Source organism: Phyllopteryx taeniolatus, chromosome 18, assembly GCF_024500385.1.
Source record: "Phyllopteryx taeniolatus isolate TA_2022b chromosome 18, UOR_Ptae_1.2, whole genome shotgun sequence".
In the NCBI taxonomy this organism is placed as follows: Eukaryota; Metazoa; Chordata; class Actinopteri; order Syngnathiformes; family Syngnathidae; genus Phyllopteryx; species Phyllopteryx taeniolatus.
Window position 1 is genome coordinate 4,663,832 of NC_084519.1, and position 11,785 is coordinate 4,675,616.

Here is an 11,785-nt window from a genome sequence, read left to right on the forward strand (position 1 = left end):
AGCAGACTTCAATGGTTTGGACACGTCCAGAGGAGAGAGAGTGAGCATATTGGTAGAAGGATGATGAGGATGGAGCTGCCAGGCAAGAGAGCTAGAGGAAGACCAAAGAGAAGGTTGATGGATGTCGTGAGGGAAGACATGATGGCAGTTGGTGTTCGAGAGGAGGATGCAGGAGATAGGCTCTCATGGAAAAGGATGACGCGCTGTGGCGACCCCTAACGGGACAAGCCGAAAGGAAAAGAAGAAGAAGAAGAGTCTAGTCTGCTACCGATACAGTCGTATTTCTCGCCTTTACGAAAGGATATCCAGTCACATCGGTTTATCATTCCCAACCCTAGTACTTATCTCCCTTGAGCAATTGTGTTGAGTATTTATTGTGCATTTTGGCTTTAGTAGAGAAGATGTAATCCTAGCAGAGAAACTGGATTTTGTGATCAGGTAAATGTTTGGTGAAGTGTGGAAAATATATATATATATTCCACGGTCAACACGACCGAATACACTCGGGTTTTGGGGGGGTGAAGAACAAAATGAGGAAAAACGTGTGGTGGTCGTCACCGGTGCTCAGGAGAGGATGTTCATTCAAGGATTGCTTAAGGTATGTTCACGTACTTTTACTACGATACAACTTGCAAGCAGGCAACAAAACGTTATGCAGCCTAGACACCTAGTGCTAGCACTAATGGTTGAACGTAAACATGCCGCCGTTCTGTTGAATCATCCTCTAAAGCGTCGGTTAACATCGGTTTGTGCGTGTGAATAAATGTTGACAACGGCAAGCATGGGGGGGAAGCGCCGGTGACAATACACAATCCTATTGGTCGACGTCAATGTGCTCTGTCGGACAGTTGTTGTTTATATGTCACACTATCTGGAAGGTATCCAAAAAATCAAACATGCTAGACTTTTCATTTTGGCATCATACGGCTATCGTACGGCCAAATTGCTGGACATGGATTATGTCACACTACAAGAATTTTTGTCGTTCCCAACAAAATATGTCAGGCCCGATCTAGGAAATTAGCTGTGATAGCTAATCGGGCAAATATCGGGGTTATAATCCTGTAGTCTGATCTAGGCATTAGAGTTAGGGTGATGAAGTCAGTCATCCAGGAGGGATTCAGAATCGAGCTGCTGCTTCTCCGTATCGAGAGGAGCCCGATGAGCTGGCCCGGACATCTGGTTAGGATGCCTCATGGTGAGTTTTTATGGGCAGGTACCACCTGTAGGAGATAACAAGGACACGCTAGAGAGACATTGTCTCCCAGCTGGCCTCTAAATATCTCGGCATCCCCCTAGGAGAGCTGGACGAAGTGGAAAGGGTAGTCTGGGATTCGCCGGATAAGTGATTGAAAATGGATGGCTGGATGGATAATCTGGAAGGACATATAGTACTTTATACCTTGGCAATACAGTACTCTACTTAAATCTGCAACAGTATGAGGTCCTCTGATAATTGTATCAACATATGACCATAAAAAACAGGGATAAGCGCCTCTTATCAGAAATGGTGTGAAGATTCTTGTGGTTTGTTATGATGCATTGCAGCAAAGGTTACCGCGTGGTCTATCTCTTTCTGGAAAGGAGGGAGATTAAGACAACAAAAAAGTAGTTTTTAGCTCAGCTTTCCATTCATCAGCTCATCAATCACACAAGTATTAAAGATGATCACAGAGTTGCTTTTCCAGCAATCTTAGACTTCACTCACTTCATCATTTCTAATCTTCCCTCTACAATTTTCTTTTTATACTTGGCTCACAATATTATTTAATCAGTAGTACTAATGCTCCTATCATTCCAGGCATTTCACTTTCTGAACCGGATCAATGCAATTTATTAGCCTCTGCACCGACACAGACATCAATTTCAAAAACATCAATAGTGTTCTGTGTATGCTCTACCTCCTTCATGGTGATATGGGCAGATTCGACAAGCATCTTTCTTTTTCTGTGAAAAATCAGATAATCCCTGCAGGGAGCAGTAAAACAGCTAACTGAGGAAGTGTGGTCTTGGGTCAAAGTATTGACAATCCGTCCTGTAGAGGTCAAACCTTCTTAGGCTTAGGAGTTACTTGTGACAAACCACTCTGCAGGTAAGCGAGATGGGCAATAAACGAGAATTTTTTGGGGGACTTATTTCCTCATTCTTTTTTGTCCATCCATCCATCCATCCATTTTCTGAGCCGCTTCTCCTCACTAGGGTCGCGGGCGTGCTGGAGCCTATCCCTGCTGTCTATCCCTGCTGTCATCGGTGTACACCCTGAACTGGTTGCCAGCCAATCGCAGGGCACATACAAACAAACAACCAGTCGCACTCACAGTCACACCAGTCGCACTCACAGTCACACCTACAGACAATTTAGAGTCTTCAATTAATGCATGTTTTTGGGATGTGGGAGGAAACCGGAGTGCCCGGAGAAAACCCATGCAGGCACGGGGAGAACATGCAAACTCCACATAGGCGGGGCCGGGGATTGAACCCCGAGTCCTCAGAACTGTGAGGCTGACGCTCTAACCAGTCGGCCATCGTGCCGCCATTCTTTTTCGTGATGCGGAAAAATCTGAACCATAATACTAAACTGCTGGATTAAAAGTGTGTGGTTTGACCACACAACAACCTGACATACCTATTGGTTTGTTACACAAGAGTTTCAGAAACCTGCATCTACAATCAGATCAAAAACTAAAAATGTAAAAGCCAATGCATTTACTTGGTATTACTCAATGTCACTGGTTTGAAGCATGTCTGGAGATGTTTTCCATAAAAAAAATAAATAATTAAATAATCCATCACTGCTGTTCTTTGCTTTGCTTTTAACTAGCGACTACTTGTATAGACAGAGGTTACAAATACTGCAGGTCATAACCATATTGATTGTTTGTAAATGAGCAGAACAAAAGGGCAGAACTTGCTTGAGAGAACATGTCAATTTGGGGTCAGAGCAGCATATCATTCGCTGTCATGACTATTCCAGAAGTATCAAAGTATTTCTTTGATGACCCACACAAAATCAAAGCAAATCCATGCATGTGTTGTAAAGACGTTGAGCCGAGACCTCCTAGGGATTTTTAATATATTTGGTCAAAATCAGTCCCGATGTTCAAAAATAACACCATCACGGTCAGGCCCAGAGTGGAACAGATTATTTCAGCCACATTTTGATAAAGCTGCAGAACTCACGATATATAGCGTACCACCCATCAGCATAGTAAGATTAAGGCTTATGCTTGTCCAGTTCTGGTAAAACTGCTGCTATAATATGATATATGCTAATTTCACCAGGTCTGTCATTTGCTGGTGTGCAGTTTCATCTTTGGGCTATCTAAGCCACGCCTTTTGCTCTAAAAGTTAAATTAAAAAATACACCATTGTATATTTAGGGGTACAATACCTTACTGGGGCCATATCCTTCATGACCCTTGACACTTTACTGTTACATCTTGGAAGCATATCATTTTGGCCCTTCGAAAATGGAAAAAGTTATGTTAAGAGACCATTACAGAGCCCCATGAGGTTTAGTAGAATCGATTATTTCTTATTTTATAGGACAGACATAGACTACCGCACCCCATGTCAGACACTGTAGCTGTGACCTGTATGTCTTTAAAATATGTTGATTAGTCAACCAATGTCCCCCGACTAATGTTATTTACATATGATAGGTGGCCAGGATCTGTATATGCAACAGACTGCAGCCAGAATGATGGTTGACCTGAGGGATTTTGGTGACTTATCCTCATCATGTAGCAAATCCACTCTTGTGCGTTCCCAGTGGTTAAGAAGCCTGTCTGTCATAATAAGGCAGAAGAAAAAGTGCTTGGTAAATTATCCACTCAAATAAAAATCTTTGCTCTTCTTAGCCACATAGAAAGGTGTTAATGAGGCAAATACACAACACAGGCAAAGCTCATCTATGCAATTGATCATTTTGTTGTCTACACGAAAGCTAGTTTGTGCCTACTTGCTAGCACCTGATGATTTATGGTAAACTTCATGACTGCATATTTTGGCTTAATGTTAGCACAAAAGCAGCAACAGTGGCCAGAGTATCAGCCCCATGGAGATCAATGAGAGAATCAGTGTTCATGTGGAATGAAAATTAGTCGCAGAGAATCGATCCTCCTCCCTCCTCTTCCCTCCCACAGTTGAAATTAATACACCTAATTAAGTGCCTGAGGCCAAGAGACACTGGATCCCTACTGATCAATGGGGCGAGGTTCACCTCTTTGTGAACAAGTGCGTGAAAAATAGTCAAATAGTTTAAGGACAACGTTTTTCAACATACAATTGCAAAGAATTTAGAGATTTCATCATCTACGGTCCATAATATAATCAAAAGGTTCAGAGAATCTGGAGAAATCATTGCATGCAAGCGGCAAGGCCAAAAACCAACATTGAATGCCCGTGACCTTCGATCCCTCAGGCGTCACTGCATCAAAAACCGACATCAATGTGTAAAGGATATCACCACATGGGCTCAGGAACACTTCAGAAAACCAATGTGAGTAAATACAGTTCGACGCTACATCTGTAAGTGCAACTTGAAACTCTACTATGCAAAGCAAAAGCCATTTATCAACAACACCCAGAAACGCCGCCGGCTTCTCTGGGCCCGAGCTCATCTAAGATGGACTGATGCAAAGTGGAAAAGTGTGCTGTGGTCCGACGAGTCCACATTTCAAATTGGTTGTGGAAATTGTGGACGTCGTGTCCTCCGGGCCAAAGAGGAAAAGAACCCTCCAGACTGTTATGGACGCATAGTTCAAAAGCCAGCATATGTGATGGTATGGGGCTGTGTTAGTGCCAATAGCATGGGTAACTTATACTTCTGTGAAGGCACCATTAATGCTGAAAGGTACATACAGGTTTTGGAGAAACATATGCTGCCATCCAAGCAACGTCTTTTTCATGGACGCCCCTGCTTATTTCAGTAAGACAATGCCAAACCACATTCTGCACGTGTTACAACAGCGTGGTTTCGTCGTAAAAGAGCGTGGGTACTAGACTGGCCTGCCAGCAGTCCAGACCTGTCTCCCATTGAAAATGTGTGGCGCAATATGAAGCGTAAAATACGACAACAGAGGGCCCGGACTGTTGAACAGCTGAAGCTGTACATCAAGTAAGAATGGGAAAGAATTCCACCTACAAAGCTTCAACAATTAGTGTCCTCAGTTCCCAAACGTTTATTGAATGTTGTTAAAAGAAAAGGTGATGTAACACAGTGGTAAACATGACCCTGTCCCAGCTTTTTGGGAACGTGTTGCAGCCATAACATTCCAAGTTAATGATTATTTGCTAAAAACAATGAAGTTTATCAGTTTGAACATTAAATATCTTGTCTTTGTGCTGTATTCAATTAAATATAGGTTGAACATGATTTGCAAATCACTGTGTTCTGTTTTTATTTATGTTTAACACAACGTCCCAACTTCATTGGAATTAGGGTTGTATTTTGTTTTTGTGTGTGTCACTAGTAAAGTATGTGAGTAAATGAGCTAAAGCAGTCAAAATAATTAAATAAATTATTGTGAAGTTGAAGATAGAGTAAGGACGAAAGAATTGGCAGGACCAGTAGCACTATAGGTAACTCAAGAATAATGACAAAATAAGACACAGGTCGGAAGAAGACAAGCAAAGATGTGATTGGTCAACACAGAAGGAAGGGGGCATGACTTCCAAGCACAGGTAAAATACATGGTGCCATAAACGAACCCTAATATAAAAACTCCTTTCCAGGTCTCACTATCATAGCCCACATGCGCATTGAAGACCCCCAGTCCACAGCGGTAAGGCTCTGCAGCACCCGTTCCAAGGACCCCAAAAAGGGATGTTACTTTGAGTTGCTGTTTGATGCAAAGGCACAAACAATAGACGGACCTGTCCCCACACCTAGAGGTGGAGGAAGGCTATCCTGTTGTCCACTGCGGTGAACCCCAAAAGGCCCACACCTGCTCGGCGCCTCCCACCAGGGGGAACTCCAGAGTGGAAAAGTGGCCAAACCCTCTCAAGAGGACTGATTCCGGAGCCCAAGTTGTTTTTCCTTTCACATAACATCCATCAATTTCGACAGTAACTCATTAGGATCGTGGGTGAGCTGGAGCTTAATCCAGCTGACTTTGAGGGAGACGTGGGGTTCTGCCCACTCAGATACAAACAAAAATTCTGTCCACCATTCACATACAAACACAATTAAAATAGAGATGAAATAGATACAAGTAGGCGGCATGGTGGGCGACTGGTTAGAGCATCTGCCTCACAGTTCTGAGGACCAGGGTTCAATCCCCGCCGGCCCCGCCAGTGTGGAGTTTGCATGTTCTCCCCGTGCCTGTGTGGGTTTTCTCCGGGCACTCCGGTTTCCTCCCACATCCCAAAAACATGCATGGTAGGTTAATTGAAAACTCTAAATTGCCCATAGGTGTGAATGTGAGTGAGAATGGTTGTTTGTTTCTATATAAAGTATTCATTTGCATACATTTATTCTCCACTCAGTTTCAGCACTTAGAAATGAATCAGCCCTCATTTGTTGTTCAAAAACTCTTCTTTATGTACCGTAACTCTTTCACTTGTACCTGACATCTTTTGATCTACCACACCTGTTTTTAGACTGACTGACGACATAGCTCCAGTCAGAAGGCGAGGGAACAAATTCCCTGACTTGTCCAATGCAGATTAACGCCCTCTCCTATCATGCCTGTGGGGTTGGCTCAGAGGCAGACGCTGATTAGTCATTGGTTGGAGTGAATTTATGACAGCCCTTCATTTTCACACCAGCTCACTGGCAAACACTATATCCATCCATCCATTTTCTACATCGCTTATCCTCACTAGGGTTGCGGGTTTGCTGGAGCCTATCCCAGCTAACTGTGGGCAGGAGGCGGGGTACACCCTGAACTGGTTCCCAGCCAATCGCAGGGCACAATAAACAAACAAGCACTTTGAATATCATTTAGTTTAATCAACCATGTGAACACATTGCATTGCATTTTACAGAAATGACTTCCTCTTCAGAGTATCATATATTCTACTGTACATCAACAGGATTATACTTTTACAATTTTAAGTACTTGAATAGTAAATCTGATCCTGTATGACACTGGTGTCAAACTAGTGGGCCGGGGGCCAGATCTGGCCCACCACATCATTTTATGTGGCCCGCGAAAGCAAATCAAAATTGCTCATTGTGTTCTGGTGTAATACTATTGAGATATTTGCAAACATTTTCTTGTTACCAATGCCCCTTTGAAAAAAAATTTAATAGTGGAAAAACATGTTTTTATAGGATTCTGATTTCCAAACTGGCTATTCATCAATGTGTTGTGTATACTGTATGTAATTACAGGATATGAGGTAATCTTTATATGGGTTCACAGTTGTAGCGGCCCTCCGAGGGAAGTCATGTGGCCTGTGACAAAAATTTGTTTGACACCCCTGCTGTATGATAACTGGGATGTAAAATAGCCTTTCAATGTGTGGGTGGTTTAAAAGGATGTAGCATGCACAGTATGTAATGAAGTGTCATAATGGAATTATGAGAGATTTTGGCCCTTGTTAATTTAAGGCATTACTAAATGGCCCCCACCTACATTGTTTTAGCTGACAGGCTCTGGCCCAGATTCCGTCCCCACGCACTCACTTATCTGGACTTTGCTTCAATAAACTCATCCTTGTCCGCCTCGTCCCTTATTTCACAACAGCTCCAGATATTATGAACTTTAATAATGATTTACTGTGGCCTGTTCTGTCCTACAAAGCTAAAACCCTGTTAAGTGTTAGAATCAGTGGAAGCCCCACTTTCACTTAAATATGTTTTCTCACCTTGCTTTTTAAGTTGGATGTCGACCACACAGAAGGGAGCCTGTTATCATAACAAATGTCCAATGAAAAGTAATGTGCTGTAATTAGTTTAAAAAAAAAAAATATTTGTTTCTGGATATTACTTTAAAAATATGTGATTTAAAAAAAAATAATGTATAATAACAAAGACCTAAACCTCAGCCCATGTAATAAATAGTAAAATATACAGTAACACTTTGGGCTCTATTTCCATGAACGGCGTAAATCCTGCGTGGCGGGCAGTGCAACTCTGCGCTAGTACGCGGGTTAGACCGGTGTTGGTAATTTCGTAAACGAGCCTGTGTTTCCAGCCGACTTCAGTCACAGCCAATTGAGGCAGCTCCTCTCACTCGCCTTTAAATGTGGCACAACTGACAGTCTCAACGGAGACATGGCATTCTCTGTGTGTAAGAGGACAATGCGTAATCGCAGCGATCCGTGCGTGAGTGGAGCATTGTCACCATTAACAAATACAGACTGAGCTGGTGATAACCGCTGGCGACTTAAAGATGTCTGCAGATCTCAGTATCTGTCTGATTCCGCCCCATACAAATTCACTCAGATCAGATTAGACCAGTGGTCTTCCTTGCGCCAGGACTTGGATGTGGTATGAGCAGACGTAAGTTTAGATTGAGTCTCTGCCATCAAATTATGAACTCACTTAGAAATACTTGGGGTTTTTTTCTCTGCCGTGAGCTACTCTTGTTATCCATTACCAATTCATGTACTGTGTATAAAAGTGCTTAGATATTGTCCTTGTTGTATGTTAATTCAGTAGTTAATGCTCCACTGTGCAACAGCAATGGATATTCTGGGTTGTATTTTTTAGTCTCCAAGTGGGTCATATAACTGCGTCTGTGGTCCTGTGATTGCTATTGATCTACACAGGGCAACAAATACATGACTGGTTGGGTGCACATACAGTACAGTGCTGTAATGCATCCTTCAGCCCTGCTTTGTTTGCTTTGCAGAGATGCTGCAATATGACAGCTTGATACTTCAACTTTGATACTATGTACACACTGGTCGTGCAGAAAACTCCCAGCAATGCAAATATAAAAGAAGCACCAAGCAGAAACACACATAGCTGTCATGTTTTCTCTGTAAAGGAATAAACACATTTTCTTGCTCCACAGACATTTTTCTAATTACACAGCATGTCTTTTCCTACCATACCAGGGACCATGCAAATGATTTAAGATTGGTTAAAAGAAACCGAAGTAAGTGTATATTCTGCATGTTCACAGTCTCTCACATGCATTCGCTTTGCTCTGACTTTTGAACTGTTAACTTTTCCATTACGGGCACTAAAAATCCTCTAAGTTATAAAAAGGACATTACCATCACTGAAATGTAAAGTGCCCCGAGAGTATAAACTCCTTTTTGTAGAGGTCATTCACGGTCATTACAGTCCCCTGCGGGCTGCTGGGCCTGCTGAGGGGCCTGCTGTGGGGTTCTTTTCCCTGCCTGGTTTGGGGTGGGGGGGTCCACCTCCCACGCTCAGGGGCGGGTAGTGGGTGCTGCGGGTCTAGGAGGGATGGCCCTTTTTGTCGGTGGTTGTCCGGCCTAATGGGCCCGACCTGCGGGAGCCATGCCTCTTAATCACTAACTTACACATTCACACCATTCACTGTATATACTTCTCACTAATCACATCTGGGCACATACACATATCAAAGGGGGACTGGTATGGGATCGGGAGGGTGTGGGTGTCGGATTGGGTTTCAGCACGTCTGTGCTGTTTCCCGGTCTGTGCGCCCTGTCCCTCCGCCCTGCCTGCCTGGGTTTTAAATGCATCACACACACTCCCCATGTTTGAATGCACCACATACACCTATCCCTGGGGGACGGTGGGTCGTGGGTGGGGGTGGTTTGGCTGTTAGGCAGTAGTGCCTGGCAGCACTGCCTCCACTCCCTCGGCTCACTGGCTCTCCAGATTTTAATGCACCACACCACTCGTGGGGGGGGGGGCATTGATACATGGGGTAGGGTCAATGACTGCCAGTCGGGTACCTGGCAGTCATAGTAACATGGGGGGAGGTGGGTCTCACTTACTTGCATGGCGGTGCTCCCGAGGCCGGGCCCCCCGAGCTGGATGACTGCTTGGTGTTGGGGCTGACCTCTCATGGCCCGCGGCTGCTCCTTGGGTTCCCCCCCTTATCGTTCCCTTGTCGGGTGCCCCTATCCGCCCTGCCTGTCCTGTTCTATCTTGTCCTGTCCTTCCCTCACAGGGTGTATAACTACAGCCCCATGCAACACTCATATTTAATGTTTCATTGTTGTAGATAATGTAATGATTTACTTCTCTCATCCTGTTTACAATTAGTGCATTGTCTTTTGTCTTTGTTTCTCTCTCCCTTCTAGAAACTTTGTTCTGTTCGACTAATCAAGTCTGATTCTCAATAAACATCAATTATAATACCACAGCGGAAGCTTAAAAACTCCACTGTGACACAGTAAAACTGTTCCGGCATAAAAGGGATATAGATTTTCCATTCTGCTTGACCTAACAGCCGAAGAGGACAAAAAATAAATAAAAAATGGAGAGGTCATTCACTGAGGTCCAGTACAAGATTTGTTTAAATTCTACATTTACAAATACAATGCTACATTATTTTCAAACTGTCAGAGATATATTAATTTAACAATATTTGTATTATTGTGGTTGTAGCTTACAGTGGTGTAAAAGTCCACTGCATCATAATGTGAGCTTGCTTAAATATTTTGATCATTTCATGCAGTTAAATAAGATATTAGAAACACATAGTAATATGATGTAGTAAAACTTTACACCAATGCAAGTTCTAAACAATACTAAGGTGAACAAATAGTAAGGTAATGTACAATATATAGACAATTTAAGTAATAGGGTTTTCAGGGAAATATTCTTGCATGCAACAATATGGATTGTTGGGTTTGAAGCAAAATAAAATTATCATATACGCTAACTACATGCACAAACAGCTCAAATATATTATGCATACTATTGTAGACTTTTTTTTCCTTCTGCTCACTGCAGCGCTTGGTGATGTTTCCCAATTCCCAAAGTCTGCAAGTTTACAATATGTAAGCCGAGCAGATATTCAGCACTGTTCACTATAGCAAGCTATAAAACTTTTTGAAATGGATTACTCACTTCATTGTAATATACATAAATGGGAAACCAGATTTAGATGATAAAACATCACATAACTGATTATAGTAATAAGTGAAGCTAAAATCTGGGTAAATGGTAAAAACTATAGACATGTTTGTGTTGATCATGAAATGCTGTCATTAGGAAAAAAAAAAAAAATATATATATATATATATATATATATATATATATATATATAAAATTGAACTCTGGGATCTGTAACACACTGCAACTGACGTAAAAGGGAGATTGAATGAACCGTTGTTCATTTTTCTAATTTGCGCTTGACTGACTGGCAACTGAGGCACTTTAATTAATTAAACAAAAAACACCCCAAAAGCTACTCTTATTTTCTTCACTAGATAAAATGTGTAAAAATGTGGACGATAGAATCCAAAAGAAAAATCCTAAAATGATGAACAGTTTGGTCCAATTACATTTTTAAAAAAAAGCTAATGATACAAAAGGCCACTAATAATCTCATTTCTAATTGAACTAATTTGAAAAGTTCTTTGAAACACAAAGTGAGTTTTATGTTTCCTTGACACAAACAACAATGCCATGTTGCTGTTCAAAACTTGAAGTATTATTTCTTTTAAAAAATGAATGAGAATGAGAGCAAATATTACGCTTTTTGCTATACTGTAGTTGCTTTCCTGTTGTGATAATACTGGTATGCACTGTATGGGACTCCTATAAGAGGCAGTTATGCTAATATCTAATTCCATGAGACTGAACCTCAACTCCAGCTAACCTCCAACAGAATTCCTCAAGGTTATATTGTGGAAGGCATAATGAAAAACAAAACAAACAAAA